Below are 17,627 nucleotides of genomic sequence, written 5' to 3'. Positions count from 1 at the left end.
CACTATAGATGTACCCACCCCCCGTGAAAACTGGAATGCAGTGGACCTTTGCTTCCAAAATAAATAGGAGTTTAATTTCCCAGCATTTCCCGTCTTTTCCAGGTTCATTCCAGGAGCTTGGTTTTAAACAAGATTAAACATGCACACAGCTGAAATCAAACTGGGTGCTATGGAAATGTTGAAAGAGTGGACTTAAATCTTAGCTCCTCAAGACAGTCTAGAGTCATCCCACAGCAAATGTTCCTTGCAGCTGCTGCTCTTCTGGTAAACAGAAGAGAGAAGGGCAAAAAAAGTTATTATCTGCCTGTTGAAACTATCCCAAACTTAGGTAGCATACTCATCATGTAGCATAAATGTATCTTTTCTTTTCAGTTTTAGTCGACCAGAACTGCTGCCTGTTGGAGACCTCTATGAAGAGAAAAATAATTTCACTTATTAAACACTTGATTTTGCTCCTCCTTGGACATCTCTATAGCAGATTTATGGCTGGATTCAGTCTGTTTCCCGAATCTGAATTCACCATTTATTCAGGTTCTCCGTCTTGTTGGCAGCTATGATACAGAAGAACTATTTTTATATTTAGCAAGAGCTGTTTGTCTTATCTTTTAAGGATAATATTGACTTAAGAGAGAAGACAACCAGGCAATGTATATTTGGAAAATGATCATTACCCTTGAAGTCCTGGGTGTCTAAGGCCAAGGAAGATAACTGATTATCTGATCTCAACACAAAATACACAGTCACGTCAAGGGGAAGACACCTCAGAGACCGGCAACCTCTAGCCTCTTCACTTACTATAAATGAGGAAGCTGAGCCCTAGAGGAGACATCATGTCCTTCCAGCATCTTCCTAGGGGGAATTTACTTTGGCTTCCCTCGTTGTGACAAACAAATCAAGAAATTCTGCAAACAGACGTGCCCAGGTAAGAATTCCATAAATACCATGGCTGCTTGGTATTTATCGGCTACACAGGGCACTGAGCCAGATTGAAGGTGGTCTGGGTGGTCATTGACCAATTCAGGTAAGGGTCAAAACAGGAGGATCTTGGCACAGATTGCCTCAGAAAGGTGACATAGCCTCAAAATAAAAATTCCCTAGTCCCCTGTGGACTGTTTCTAAGGGTTCATGCTTTAGAAAGGGGCACAAAGTGATAAGTGTTCCCATTTAAGATGTCCCCAGGCATTAGTGGTGGTTTATCCCTGATCTCCAAACCCTGGGTTCTAGACTGAGTCTCCTAAGCAAAGAAATCTGGTTTTCCTGTGTGTGTGAACCACTCTTTCACTGCCACTGGTTATATCTATTGTTATTGTGGCGCCTGGAATTTAAGCCCAGTTAGGGCCCAGACTGACCAAGGAGGAGTGGAAAAGAAAGTTAGTCCTGGCTGTTTGGGATTAATCGATACACACACTATGGACAAAACAGAAGAGCCACAGGACTCACTGTATAACACAGGAAGCTATACTCAATATGCTATAATAACCTAAAATGGAAAAGAATATATATATGAACTGAATCACTTTACTGTATACCTGGAACATTGTAAATCAACTATACTTCAATAAAACTAAGTAAAAATATAAATAAGGGGGAAAACGTTAAAAAAAGAGTTTGGGCCCTGTTGGAAGAAAGCCTCGAGGCAGTGAGTGAGGTCTGATTTGGCCTTGCAACTCAAAGGGTCCCCTACTGGGGACATCAGCCTTTTCTGGGAACTTGTTAAAAAAGCAGAACCCGCAGGGTCAGAAGACCTTCAGGTGATGTTCACGTGCATTAAACTTGGAGAGTAGTACCTGGTCCTACTTCCAGAGATTCTGACTAAATTGGTTGACTTTGTGGTCTGGGCATGGACACATTGACAGACTCGCCCAGGTGATTCTAAAGTGTAGCCAGACTTGACAACTACTGCCCTAGAGGGCTGGGCTGTGACCACATGCCCAGGACAAGAGGGCACTGGGCAAGTACCCTTGACCCAAGGAAGTGTAGCTCATTCTTGCTGTTGTTAGTTTTCCATGCAAAAATCTTCATGAAAGTTTAGAGAAAGGATTCCCCCCCACAACCCCCACCCCTCCGCCCCAAGCATTCTGGTTTTTTTTTTTTTTCCTATTGAAGGATAATTGTTTTACACATTGTGTTGGTTTCTGCCATACATCAGCATGGATCAGCCATAGGTATACATACGTTCCCTCCCTCTTGAATCTCTCTCCTACCTCACGCCACCCCTCTAGGTTATCACAGAGCAGGGTTTGAGCTCCCTGAGTCACAGAGCAAATTCCCACTGGCTATCTGTTTTCTATAAGGTAATTTTTATGTTTCCATGCTACTCTCTCCGTTCATCCAGCTCTCCCCACCACCCCCCTCCACCCCACCTGGTCCCCAAGTCTGTTTAGAGAAAGGATTTTTTTTAAGAGGAAAATAATGGGGAGAAGGCAAACCTATGGTTGGTCAGGGAAAGATGGCTGTTCCTGTTTAGTCAACTTGGCCCAGTAATTGGGATGAAATGAATTAATATAAGCAAAGCACTTAGAACAGATATGATCTAAGTGATCAGAGCTTTACTGATCATTAACATGTGATCAGAGCTTTAGACATGTCTGTTATTGTTACTACTATTGTTATTCATAGAGACTGTGGACTTGAATAAAGAGGTTACTACAATGGCTACCTTTCATTTAGTATCTAAGCATCCAGCCTTCTATATTCATTATCCCATATACTCCTCATAATAGCTTTCAAAAAGATATTACTACCCCATTTGGAGGAGAAGAAACGGAGGCTAAGAGAGATGTTTTAGACTGCTTGGCAGATATCACAAAATATTATAGACCAGGTGGCTGAAACCACAAACACTCCTTCTCACCCTTCTGGAGGCTGGAAAGTCCAAGGTCAAGATTCCTACTGAGAGCCATCTTTCTGGTTTGCAAACCGCTCTGTCCTCCCATGGTGGAGAAAACAGGACTCTGGTCTTCTTTCTATAAGGGCACTAACCCCATCATGGGAGCCCTACCCTCATGAGGTCCCACTCAGATATACTTGACCCTAAAGCACCATTTCAGCCAGGATGAAGATTATATCATTGTATGTCCTGGGAGTGCAGAAGATGGAGGTAGGTAAGTAGAGGCTGAGAAAAGTGAAAGGCGAAACTGGAATGAACTTGATAAATTCCAAAAGTTATCAGTTTATTAGGCCCTGCCTCCTCTCAGTTCCCAGACCCTCACTCGGCCTGCTGCCCAAAGTGCAGAAATAATGCAACACTTGGTCATTCTAGAAAAGCTCATCTCTGCGATCAAGAGAGATGTCTTGCCCCCGGCTTAGCACACCAGGGCTGGGTTCCAGCTAACGAACCTCCTCTTAGCCAATTACAAAGGAGGGTGGAAAGGCTAAGAATTAGAAAGGAGTGAGTGCCAAGCCCAACACATTTTATTACCAAACTGTTAGAATTAGAAGAGGGCGTCTATCAGATCGGCTAAGAAAACACTAGCAACCACTTGGACTGTGGAACTCCAAAAGGATTTGCAGTAACAGAGTCTGATAAGATGTAGCCAGTGTGGATTTGTGAGGGCAGGCCTAGCTTGAAAGAACTCGTTGGGTTTGTTTTGATTTTATTTTTTTAAGAGGAATTACAGTTATAGGAGACAAAAGAAAAAAGAAAAGTCTAGGATTCTATTTACCTAAAATTTCAAAAAGCATTTGATAAGGTTGCACATTAAAGCCAATTGCCCCAGGTGAGAAATCATGGTAGGGGGTAAAAGAGCACACTGTGAAGACAAGGTTCTGCCCAAACAGGAAACCAAAAAAGGGTAGTAAGAGGTAATATCTCTAGCTGGAAAGGGGTTATTCGTGGGGCTGGTTTGATCTTTTCTCATTTATACAATTTAATCAGAAGACAAAAACTCTGGTGGTTTTTCACTGTCTTTTTTTCAGGTGGAAAAGAAATTGAACAAGGGTATTGACATCGTGTGTGTGTGTGTGTTAGTCGCTCAGTCATGTCTGACTCTTTTGAGACCCTATGGACTGTAGCCTGCCAGGCTCCTCTGTTCATGGAATTCTCCAGGCAAGAACACTGGAGTGAGTTGCCATTCCCTTCTCCAGGGGAACTTCCCGACTCAGGGCTCGAACCTGGGTCTCCTGCATTGCACGCAGATTATTTACCATCTGAGCTACCAGGGAATTCTACTGACAACCTAGCAGCATCAAAATCTACCCTCAAGTCCTCTCCTCCCCAGTTCTTCCTTCAATAACAATTCATGGGATGTTTCTGCAGTGAGAGGGACTGCTGTAGACCCTTGGGATAATCAGTGAACCAAAAAGACAGAAACCCCTGCCCTCCTGGAGTTTGCAGTTGTAGCAAACAGACAATAAACAATATACACCACGCTGTTCCCTAAACACCTACGTTACAAATGAAATTGAATCCCAGGAATGTTGCCATGGTTCAGCTAAGACGAGTCAAAACGAAATGACTACAAACATTGAGTGATTTGTTAGAACTGTGACCTATCCCACCAGGGCTACATAGCAAGACTTTTGGAATCCCTTCATTTCCAGGTTAGGATTAAGGAGCACTTAAAAGTCTTTAGTTCTTGATGTGAGTATATTCCTGCACCCTTGCCCCAGCACAACTTGAAAGTCCTAGAGGGCAAGAATCACTGCACCTCTTCTATTTCCTACATCTCTACCTGGCTCATGGGAAACAGTGAATTCTCAACCCTACAAATGTCAATGACTTTGTTACCAGTTTCCATAAACTAGAGGAGGAGACTGCAGAAAGAGTTACAGTTGCATCTCTAAACCCACAAAAGATTATTACTGTTAAGCCTATGGCAAACAGTTCTCCAACTCTACAGAAGCCAGGAAACAAAACAAAACAAAGTAGCAGAGGAAGTGAAGGTTGCTGGTTTGCCAGACAGGTCGATAAAGACATCAACAGAACTTTTTTCCCCTGCTGCTGCTAAGTTGCTTCAGTCGTGTCCAACTCTGTGCGACCCCATAGACGGCAGCCCACCAGGCTCCCCCATCCCTGGGATTCTCCAGGCAAGAACACTGGAGTGGGTTGGCATTTCCTTCTCCAATGCATGAAAGTGAAAAGTGAAAGTGAAGTCGCTCAGTCGTGCCTGACTCTTAGCGACCCCATGGACTGCAGCCTACCAGGCTCCTCCATCCATGGGATTTTCCAGAACAGGTTGATAAAGACATCAACAGAACTTTTTTCCAGAGACACTTAAAACAGAAAAGATTCTCAAGGGCCTAACAAAGTTTGGTGATGGAGGTTTCTAAAAAACAGACAGTGGTAATAATTGCTTATGTCAATTCTAATTTGTGATAACAATCTAAAAAGCATGAGGCTAGCACTGGAGAGTTGAGTTCACAGTTGGAGATTTAAGGATTGAGTCCCTGCTCCCAAAAGGATCTTTGCCAATGGGGAAGGCACAAGGTCTCTCTGGGAGATAGAGCCATGGCATATTATAAACTCAACACTTGAGCCAGATGATTCAGTGGATTGAGTGGGCTGTGATCAAGTATGGAGCCTCTGAAGCTTTAACTGGCCACTGTAGGATGGCAACCATAACAGGAGACTAAAGCACTCAAGATCAGTCCTGGAAGAAGTCTTCACCTTTGAAGAATGTTCAAAAGAATGTGGTCGTGATCCATCATTGCTCTAGCAAAGTAGGCAACAGCCACGGTGTGTCAACTTAAACAAGGAGATGAGTGCTCCCTAGACAGGGAGGATTTCCACCCACTGTTTTTGTGGGTTGTGATGGCATAAGACTTGATCACACAAGGCTTCAAATGATGCCAAGAGCCAAGGTAGAACTCCTTGGTCAAAGGCATGGTAGTCAAGAATTGGTCTTCCCCCTCTCCTCTCACACCTGCTGTCCTCCGTGTCCTACTAAACACATACGCACGCTCAGATGAACAGTAGAGTCCTTGAGACTCTGATGTTTCTTTGTTCAGTACATTTAGGCAGGTTTTCTGACCACTATGACTTCCTGATATCCATTTGTATCACACTTCAAAACAGCAAGTCTGTCCAAAACGATCTCATCTTTAAAACTGTCAGATTTATCTTTGACCTTACAATTTTTTTTTGTGGCAGAAAGTCTTCTTTTCTGAAGACTGCAAACTTCCTACAGCAGGGTGTATAATCCAAAAGAAATCTGCTATAAGAAGCACATCACAGTTTTGACTGATGACTTTGCTTGGATTCCAAGTATAGAGAGTACTTCGAAAAGTCTCTCTTCTGAGTGTCTGATGTGTCATGTCTTTCGCGTCATCAGAAGAGGGAATTGGAGCGCAAGACTTTCAGAATTCAATAGGCAGTGTTCTTTCTTCCATATCATAGTGTTTTGAAAATTAGCAACATTCTCCTGACATATCTTGCTAAACCAAAGTGCATTTCTTAATCACTTCTTTATGACTCTAACTTTCTCCTTCACCTACAATTTTTTTTTTTTTTCAATCTTATATTCTCAAGCCACCTCTGCCTTCAACCTCCAAGTCCTAGCATCCCATGGATTTGGCTTCCAAAGGACCTTCCTTGTGCTATTCTTCCAGACCAGGAACAACTATTTCTCTGGACCTTTCTGTTTGTAAAGTCATGAACCATATGGACTGGCAAGGCCCTGAGACATCACCTTCTCAAATGCCCACATTTTACAGGAGGTAGAAATTGAGTGTAAGGGAGCCCTCAGTCATACTGGGTTCATGACTCACAACCTACATCCTTTCTACTTTATGAGGCCATCCTTAACAAGCTCAGCATCAACTCAGAACTGTCCAGAGCACTTTCTCCAGGCCCCTTATTCTCTGCAGGTTATGACAGAACTAAAGTACTCAGAGAAAAATTCTAATTGATGTGCTTTCTCAGCAATAGATTGCCATTCTGAGGTATTAGTGTCTTAACTCCGTAAACTGTGCTATTTTACAGATGACCATGTTGTGATCTGAAATAAATGGTAGGGATTTGAGGCTTTGAGGCAGAAGGGAGAGAGACTATAGATTGAATAGTTTTGTCAGACTCATGGATCACTCCTTTAGAACTTGTGGAATGTTGAAAGAGGGCCCCTAAACCAGAGGTCCCCATGCTATTTCTTTCTAAATGTAGATAAAGCCTGATACCCTGAGAAATGGCAATTAGTCAAGGAACCAAGGAGCCAGCTTCTCCTTCACTGCACATTTTCTGTGAATTTTAGATATATTTAAATCTATCTATTTGGGACTAGTTTCCTGGACTAGTTAATCCTAGGGACACCCCCAATTTAAGAATTCCATGGACCCTGAGGAGCCTGGTGGGCTACAGTCCATAGTGTCGCAAAGAATCAGACACAACTAAAGTGACTGAGTGTGCATGCATGTCCCCAGTTTAAAATGTTATGCTTTATGGTAACAGTGAAGTAACCTCTAGTTTAGGATTTGCAAACTCAGATATCTAGTGGGGCAGGAAGTTCACATAAGGAAGTAGGATGTTTGTATATTAAGCATTTTATTTGCTACTAATTGTGAACGGCATGCTGGGCATCTCTCTTGGAGATTTAGAATGTATAACATTATATTCAAGGATTTGAGATGTACTATAGTACCACCAGGGGCTTCCCTGGTGGCTCAGACAGTAAAGCGTCTGCCTGCAGTGACGGAGACCCTGGGTTCGATCCCTGGGTTGGGAAGATCCCTTGGAGAAGGAAATGGCAACCCACTCCAGTACTCTTGCCTGGAAAATTCCATGGACTGAGGAGTCTGGTAGGCTACAGTCCATGGGATCGCAAAGAATCAGACACGACTGAGAGACTTCAGTTTCAGTTTCAGTATAGTACCTGCTGCTGCTGCTAAGTCGCTTCAGTCGTGTCGACTGTGCGACCCCATAGACGGCAGCCCACCAGGCTCCCCTGTCCCTGGGATTCTCCAGGCAAGAACACTGGAGTGGGTTGCCATTTCCTCCTCCAATGCATGAAAGTGAAGAGAAAGTGAAGTTGCTCAGTCGTGTCCGACTCTTAGTGACCCCATGGACTGCAGCCCACCAGGCTCCTCCGTCCATGGAATTTTCCAGGCAAGAGTACTGGAGTGGGGTGCCATGGCCTTCTCCAAGTATAGTACCTAAAGTCATTTAATTGTTTAACATAGAACCCTGTTTCCTAGCACTCTTCGAAACCTACAGGGGAACAGTGTTTCATGAATGTCAGTTTGGTAAAGGGTTTATTTAACGAGTTTTATACATTGTTTGGAAATACTTAATTTAGAATGACAAGTTTACTCTATGAAAAAACAAAAATAAAAAAAACTTGTAAGGGCAACTATTCTGTCTACAATGAACTATGATGGTCCAGTGTTGCTAGAGTCTCTGAGTTTTATCAAGGAAAGCCCCAAATCCAAACTTACATGCGAAGCCTTGATTTTTCAATGCTGGCAATTCAAATTTGAACAATGGAATTTGTAAGAGCACAAAGCAACTCCCATCCTCAGGCTGTAGGAAGCACTGATTGGCCCCCCAGGAGATCACAACGTAACCAGGGCAGCCTGGAGTCCTATGTCCAAGGGATGCTGACTGGTACTTGGAAGTGTTATAAAGAAAGTCTACTGCACCTTGGAAGTGCATTTCTGTGCAGGAACAAAGAATTACTATACCTCGATTCCTCCTGCAGAGGCTGGGCACTCACAGGAGGGCTCAGAGATGTGGAGTTCCCTACCTGGGTGGTCCAAAGAGCTCAGACCAGTTGGGCTCTGCTGTGTGCCCCCAGGCTCTTAGCCTTCACAGTTCAAGGGGCACTTACTGTTAGATTACAGCTCTGCTTTGAGGAATGTGAAGGTGCCTAGAGGTTACCACTTAACAACCCAGAGAAGGGAAGAGGATGCCATTCCCTCACTGTTTTGTGGGGGAGAAGCTGGCCAGGGTCCAATCATGAAACCAGGGCATAGAGAGAAGGCTATTTCGAGAGGCAGAAAGATATTGATGGGGTGAGACCCACAGATGATTAAGTCACCAAGGACCATGCTCGATAATAACGATACTAATCACAATTACTACGTAGTGACCTCTGGCTCTAAGTGAGAAGCACTTTATAAGCAAGATTGCATTTAATTTCTACAACAACAGGACAAAGATTAAGTCAGTTACCCAAGGTCACCCAGGAAGTGGGAGAGTCCGGATGCAAAAATCAAGCTCAGGCAAAATTTCTGAGTTGGGTTTTAACTCACAGAACAAAACTTCTGCTTAGAAGGTTCGAGAGAAATTTAATGCGGTTTATTGTTCCTTAACACATTTGCCCTGACCTTCTTGGAACTACTGGGCTTCCCAGGTGGCGCTAATGGTAAAGAACCCACCTGCCAATGCAAGAGACATAGAGACGTGGGTTCAGTCCCTGGGTTGGGAAGATCCCCTGGAGGAGGACATGGTAACCCACTCCAGTATTCTTGCCGGGAGGATCCCATGGACAGAAGAGCCTGGCGAGCTATAGTCCACAGGGTCACAAAGAGTCAGGCATGACTGAAGCTACTTTGCATGCATGCTTGGAACTGTTTTTAATTTTCTTTCTGGGTGTCATCAACTTCTCCATGGTTTTACCAGAAGTTGTCTTTGCAATTTGTCATATTTAATTCAAATTCTGTTCTCTGTATTTTAAAGGAATAGGATGTTTGTAAATAAAGGCATGGTTTTTATCTTGTCCAAAGCCAAAAAAGCTCAGGTAAAAAGCTGGTGGCCAGTGTGATCTTAAGCGACAGTGATGGGTCATGGTCAATGACTGGTCTCTCAATGAGGGGAGCAGGCCATGTATGTTCCCATGAGAAAATTAATTTTCCATTTTTTCCACAGAGGAGACCCCTATAGCTTCAACTTCCTGCCTGGCCAAGCTAAAGCTGCTCTCTTCCTAAAGCTCCCCCATTTCTGTTGTCTCAAGAAAGTATACTTTAATGAAAAATTTTAAAACCCAACTTACTTGTCACCTCCCCAGATCTACAAGGTGGTCTCTTCTTATGGATGTAGCTTGTCACATGATTCCACTCATAATAAAAGAACCATGGACCATAGAATGACCTGGTTTTTCTGAAAAGTTTTTGCTGATACAGTAACTAATTTTATTTTCCTATTAACAATTAAACTAGAAGGCTCTTTTTAGCAGCTTGCTGCATTGACAACCACCACCTCAGTCCCACTCAACAGCCGTATCATTCAGAGGAAACAGCACCAATAAGGACTACAAATGAACCCCGTGGACAGGTCTGGCATATTACATTATTTGACATTCTTGAGGTCACTGCTGTCTGCCAAGTAACCAATCTTACTTTTAATCAGAAAAGGCATAAAGGGTCACAAGTTCATTTGAGACAATGGTTAAGAGGGCAAAGGAAGAGATGGGTTGGATGATTTATCGTAATGTGCATCTATTTGATGGACATTTCCATTTATCTTATTATCCATCTGCAGAGTAGACAGAGGGAGGGGAGACTTTGAAGGGGGAAAAGGGAATGAAGTGAGCAGGGACTCATCTGGGAGTGATGGCTTTGCCATGGAGGGCAATGAAATAACATAGTGAACTCAGGAACATCAATCATCAATCTCCCAGTTAATCTCCAGGGTTTGGGCTTTGGTTACTTATATATGGACCCTGGGATTCTAGTAGAACTTATCCACAATCAGGGCACCTTAATCTTGAGTTTGGATGGGCCTGTGCTGAGAGTCTTTGACTAGGCTGATTCATTGGAAGGAACATCCTCACCATAGTCAATGCTGCGAAAACTAAGTCAGCACTAAGTCAGTGCTTAGTGATCACTTAGGATGAGTCTAGGCTCTGCTTGGCACAAGAGTTAGAGGAAGAGAAATTACCAAAGCATTATATCTGATCCCTGCCCTCAAGGGGTTTATACTCGGAGAAGAAATAGTGATACACAGAGCATCTGGAGAGACCTGAGGATATGGACCAAAGAAGAGTATTTAAACAGAAAATGCTGCCAGGAGAGGAAGAAGAATGAGATGGGTGTGGGCCTGATTAGCCTTACAGTACTATCAGTTCAAGAACTTAACGTTTAATAAAAGGTTCCTAATTCCAATGTTCTTGTTTATTTCCCCCAGCCTACAATTAGCCATTATAGTATGTGCAGTGGTAGCTCAGCTAGTAAAGAATCTGCCTGCAATGCGGGAGAGCTGGGTTCGATCCTTGGGTTGGGAAGATCCCCTGGAGGAGGGCATGGCAGCCCAGTCCAGGATTCTTGCCTGGGGAATCCCCATGGACAGAGGAGCCTGGCGGGCTACAGTCCCTGGGCTCACAAAGAGTCGGTCATGACTGAGCAACTAAGCACAGCACAGGAGAAGCTTAAAACAGAAAAGGCCATTGTGAATTAAGAAGCCAGGAGTTAGTTATCTGTTGCTGCTTGTACTCTGACTTACTACTTGCAGAAAAGAACAAAAATGTGGGATCCAGACAATACATGATTATTTGGGTCGTCTACCTACCATCACTCTAAAAAGACTTTATTAAATTGACACAGCCACTATGGAGAACAGTATGGAGGTTTCTTAAAAACTTAAAGTTACCATATGATCCTGCAATCCTACTCCTGGGTATATACCAAAAAAAAACCCCAAAAAAACATAATTCAAAAAGATGCATGCACCCTACTGTTCATTGTAACACTATTTATGATACCCAAGACATGGATGCAACCTAAATGTCTATCTACAGGTGAATGGATAAAGAAAATGTGGTGTATAAATATACATATATGTACATACACACACATAATGGAACTCAGTCACAAAAAATACTAAAATAATGCCGTTTGCAGCAACGTGGATAGACCTAGAGAGTGTCATACTAGGTGAAGTAAATCAAAGACAAATAGCACGTGATACCACTTATATGTGGAATTTTTACAAAACGATAGAAAGTAAGTTATACCCAAAACAGAAATAGACCCACAGACACAGAAAACAAGCTATGGTTACCAAAGGGGAAGGAGGGCAAGGGATAAATTAAGAATGTGGGATTAACATAAACATACTGCTATATAAAAGATAACCAACAAGGACCTACTCTATAGTACAGGGAACCATACTCAATATTGATAACCCATAAGGGGAAAAGAATTTGAGGAAAAAAAAAATATATATATATATACACATATGAAAAAAGTGGAAGTGTTAGTCACTCACCCACCCAACTTTTTGCAACCCCATGGACTATAGTCCACTAGTCTCCTCTGTCCAAGAAATTGTCTAGGTAAGAACATTGGAGTGGGTAGACTTTCCCTTCTCCAGGGGATCTTCCTGACCCAGGGATCAAACCATGGCCTCCTGCATTGCAGGCAGATTCTTGACTGTCTGAGCCACCAGGGAAGCAAAATAATTCAGATATACTTTGCTGTACACCTGAAACTAACACAACATTATAAATCAACTATATTCAGTTTAAAAAATTAAAAAGTCTTCAAATGTAAGTTCTGCTTCATCAGACAAGAGTTTGACATCACTCTTTATATAGAACATATAACTCAGGAGTTGTGCATCTAGGAGTCAGTTAATGTGAGTGAGTCACGGGGTAGAGGCAAGTAGAACAGGTGGGAATTCTGGGGCCCTGGAGGGGAAGGCAGACTCTATCAAAGCAGTATTACCCGGCAATACCTCTGCTGCCGTGTGCAGACATGGTCCTGTGTAGCCCACGTATGCAGTTTTCCAGGAGAAGATAAAGTGGTAGTTTGCGGCCCAGTCCAGTATTCCTGTCTGGAGAATCTCATGGACAGTGGAGCCTGGTGGGCTGCAGTTCATGGGGTAGCAGAGTCAGATACGACTGAGCGACTAAGCACACATGTGAAATTTAGTCACGTCTAAGTCACTATTTAACCCACAGCAAAACAAAACTCACATGTGGATCTGCTCCATGGATTTCTGGTTTAGAATGCCTGATTTAGAGCAATCTGTTCATTTTACAGATGAAGAAATAAGATCCATAAAAAAGCAAGATGAGTTTCTCAAGGTCATACAACTAACTCAAGAGCCATTCAGTTTTCCTGAATCTTAAATCTCAGTTGCTTTCATTATATCATATTGTCTTATAAGAAATCAGCCTCAGAGATTATAGAAAGATTCAAACTATAGAACACCTGAGAAGGACTTTCATTCTTCCTTACCCCTCCATCCTCAGTTTTCAGGATTAACCACAGTCATTGTGAAAGGTCTGAGACTTCCAAGTAGCTCCATCTCAAGCCCTTCTCAGCTGAGTGTTCCTTTAAGATTTGTCTCAACAACGGGAAAATGGGAGTGATGGAGCCATCTACAAAGGCAGAAAGCACTGGGCCTTGACTGCTCACTGGGGAGTCTCAAAGGAGAATTCTCCAGAGCTTAGGTTTGCAGAATGCGATAGGCTGTGTTTCAGCACCCGTAGCCAGGACCAGCGAACTCTTCTCGGTTTATAATTTGGAGTGAGAACCAGCAATGGACAACAACTCCTAGTTTCATTTCCTACCAGGAATACACAAAGCCTCCACAAGAAAATCATCCCTCCATGGCTGATAAAAATAGAACTGCAATTTATGCTTCCATCTACTCCCTCTGTCTTCAGGCTCTTAAGGTGTACTTCCCTTTGTAATGGCTGATTTAGATGGATTCCCGGGGTACTGCATCACTGCTGATGACATTAATGGTCTTGGGCTCCCTGAATTTTGATTGATTGGTGTAATCTGCAAAACTATTTCAGGACATAGATTTATTATTATTAAGCCTATAAAATGGTGTCAGGGTCAAAGCAAGCGGATGATGTGTGTTGTGATGCAAACACGGCCAAGGGGCAGAAGCTACCATTTAATAGACGTGAGTGGCAGAAGCAGACCATGCTTCATCCTCTGCTCGTGACCTGCCTCTAGGCCTTCTCCCAAAGGCACAGTGGATTTAGGCCCCGATTGTACTGGGCGAAGGGTTGGGGGTGGGGAAGAAGGAAGATAAAGTGTATACCACTAATTACCCTGCTAAATTGCTTAATTCCTTACAGAGGCTTTGGAGATTTTTCTTTTCAGCTCATTTGGAAGGGATTAAAGATTTCCTCCAATTTTTTGTCTTGCAAATATTTTCTAGCTCAAACCTGTTGTTTTTGGAATCAAAGAAATACTGATGCTATCTCATTTAACCTCTATGAAGGCAAGAAGATAAGACTAAGACTAAACAAGGAATTATACAACTAGCCCTTTTATCCTTCCTTCCCTCCTTCAGAAAGCTTAGCTCCAGTACCAAGAGCAAAGAAATGGACCTCATGTTCATTATGGAACCTTATGGGTTCCAGAAAGATATTCTCAAGAATGCCTTTGCAAATTCCTTTTTGGAAAGGATGGGATAGTCCATAAAATAATAACCTATACTTTCCATTTATATATGGAATGCAGAAAGGTGAAAAGAGCTTCACTCTCACTCTTACAACAGCAAAACCTGGACTTGTGTATTCACAACTTTCCATAAATCTATCAAAGAGCTGAGGTTACTAGGCAACCAACTAGCTAACCAACCAAAACTAATTCGAAAGAAGACAAGATGATTGAAAGCAGAGATGGGATGTGAGTACTTTTTTTCCTTGGACTGATGCAGCTGGACATCCAGAATGAGAGGGATTCAGTTAAAATTATGAATGAATTGATTGGCAGTGGTCGAGTGTGGGCTAATGAGACAGTATAGAATCCTGGGAGCCATGGATATAATGGAATTCATGCTGATTCTTCTCCACTGGCTTCAGAGGGCTCTCACAGAAAAGACTGGTGAGAGTCCTGGGAAAAAGTCCCTGCAGGTACACACTGGCAGAGAAGAAGAGCAGCCACCACAAGACAGGTGTGACACTTTTCCTAGATTCTCCCCTGTGCTCCTCTCTACAGAACAAAAGTGTTAACCTACTGTGGAGAAAGGGCAACAGCCCACTGCAACTGGGCTGAGAAGAAAATCCTCTGACCCCTGGATAAAGAAGAATACTGCATGCTGATAAAGGGGTTAGTTATCCAAAAGACAAAAGATGGAATTTCAGTTGAGCTATTTCAAATCCCGAAAGATGATGCTGTTAAAGTGCTGCACTCAATATGCCAGCAAATTGGGAAAACTCAGCAGTGGCCACAGGACTGGAAAAGGTCAGCTTTCATTCCAATCCCAAAGAAAGGCAATGCCAAAGAATGTTCAAACTACCCCACAATTGCACTCATCTCACACGCTAGCAAAGTAATGCTCGAAATTCTCCAAGCCAGGCTTCAACAGTACATGAACTGTGAACTTCCAGATTTTGAAGCTGGATTGAGAAAAGGGAGAGGAAGCAAAGATCAAATTGCCAACATCCACTGGATCATCAAAAAAGCAAGAGAGTTCCAGAAAAGCATCTAATTCTGTTTTATTGACTATGCCAAAGCCTTTGACTGTGTGGATCACAATAAACTGTGGGAAATTCTGAAAGAGATGGGAATACCAGACCACCTGACCTGTCTCTTGAGAAATCTGTATACAGGTCAAGAAGCAACAGTTAGAACTGGACATGGAACAATGGACTGGTTCCAAATCAGGAAAGGAGTATGTCAAGGCTGTATATTGTCACCCTGCTTATTTAACTTAAATGCAGAGCCCATCATGCGAAGTGCCAGGCTGGATGAAGCACAAGCTGGAATCAAGATTGCCTGGAGAAATATCAAGAACCTCAGATATGCAGATGACACCATCCTAATGGCAGAAAGCAAAGAGAAACTAAAGAGCCTCTTGATGGAGGTGAAAGAGGAGAGTGAAAAGGCTGGCCTAAAACTCAACATTCAGATAACTAAGATCAAAGCATCTGGTCCCATCAATTCATGGCAAATAGACGGAGAAACAATGGAAACAGTGTCAGACTTTACTTTTCTGGGCTCCAAAATCATTGCAGATGATGATTGCTGCCACGAAATTAAAAGACGGTTGCTCCTTGGAAGAAAAGCTATGGCCAACCTAGACAGTATATTAAAAAGCAGAGATGTTATTTTGCCAACAAAGGTCCATCTAGTCAAAACTATGGTTTTTCCAGTAGTCATATATGGATGTGAGAGTTGGACCATAAAGAAATATGAGTGCCGAAGAATTGATTCTTTTGATTTGTGGTGCTGAAGAAGACTCTTGAGAGTCCCTTGGACTGCAAGGAGATCCAACCAGTCCATCCTAAAGGAAATCAGTCCTGAGTATTCATTGGAAGGACTGAAGCTAAAGCTAAAACTCTAATACTTGGGCCACCTGATGAGAAGAAGTGACTCATTGGAAAAGACCCTGAAGCTGGAAAAGATTGAAGGCAAGACAAGAAAGGGACGACAGAGGATGAGATGGTTGGATGGCATCATCAACTTGATGGACATGAGTTAGAGCAAACTCCAGGAGTTGATGATGGACAGGGAAGCCTGGCATGCTGCAGCCCATGGGGTTGCAAAGAGTCAGACATGACTGAGTAACTGAACTGAACTATCCAAAAGACAACATCCCAAATGCACCTAACACCAGAGCATTAAGATACTTGAATCAGAAATTGGCAGAAATGAAAGGAGAAATTGCTCATCAAACCTAAAGGCTTCAACATTCTTCTCTCTGTTACTAATACAAAAATAGGCAGAAAATCAGTAAGAGCAAAGAGTATGTTAAATGACCTAATTGAAATCTATAGAATATTGTATTTAACAATGGCAGAATATACATTTTTTACAAGTACAGAAGGACGTTTCATGAAGAAAGGCCATATTCTGGGCATAAACTAAATCTTAATAAATTAAAAACACTGGAAAATCATACCAGAAAAAACAGTCTCTGACTGTAAGAGAATTAAACTAGGAATAACAGAAAGATATCTTTAAATATTTAGAATTTAAGCTATGGATTTCTAAATTGCCCAGGGCTCCAAGAGACATTCTCAAGGGAAGCTAAAATGACTTTAATAAAATAGAAATAAAAGTAAGCCATATCAAAATGTATGGGATACAGTTAAGGCAGTAGTTAAAGGAAAATGTATAGCACCAATTGCTTATATTATAAAAGGGGAACGTTTTCAAATTGGTTATCAAAGTTCCTTCTTTAAGAAACTAACAAAGACAGAGCAAGTTAAACCCAAACCAAGACAATGTCAAGAAATAATAAACAGTAGAAATCTGTGAAATTTGAACCTGAGAAAACAACAGAAGAGGGCTACCCCTCTTTATTTTTTTGGTACTTATTGGACTCTATTATCCTAACATACTTTGAAGAATTCAAAGCTATCATTTCCTTAAGAGTGACTAGTAGGTTCCTATAAGCCTGATCTTCCCCAGAAGTCAGCCAGGAAAGAAGCGTGTGGAGGTCACTGGGTTTGACACTGTCCTCTGATAGCCGGCAGTGCAGGACAGCTGCAGAGGACTGCTGTGATGCTGATGGACACTTGCATAAAAACATACACTCACCGGTAAACAAAGACTTTATACATCACCACTAAAATTCAGTACAAAAGATACCCCCAAACCCTGAAAAATATGTTTCTAGGCACTATAAGTGTAACAAACCGCTCCTAAGACACTGAGTTCAGGTGTCTGTATGGGGCATAGTTATATTTAGACTGAAGTCTTGTTAAAAGCATTCTGCAGAAATCAAATAGTCAGGTTTTTAATAACCCCATGAAAGTAGAAATTCTGTAAGTGTGTGTGTGTGT

This window comes from Bos javanicus, chromosome 20 (assembly GCF_032452875.1).
Source record: "Bos javanicus breed banteng chromosome 20, ARS-OSU_banteng_1.0, whole genome shotgun sequence".
NCBI classification, from domain to species: Eukaryota; Metazoa; Chordata; class Mammalia; order Artiodactyla; family Bovidae; genus Bos; species Bos javanicus.
The sequence above is the reverse complement of the archived record's forward strand: the minus strand, read 5'-3'. Positions refer to the sequence as shown.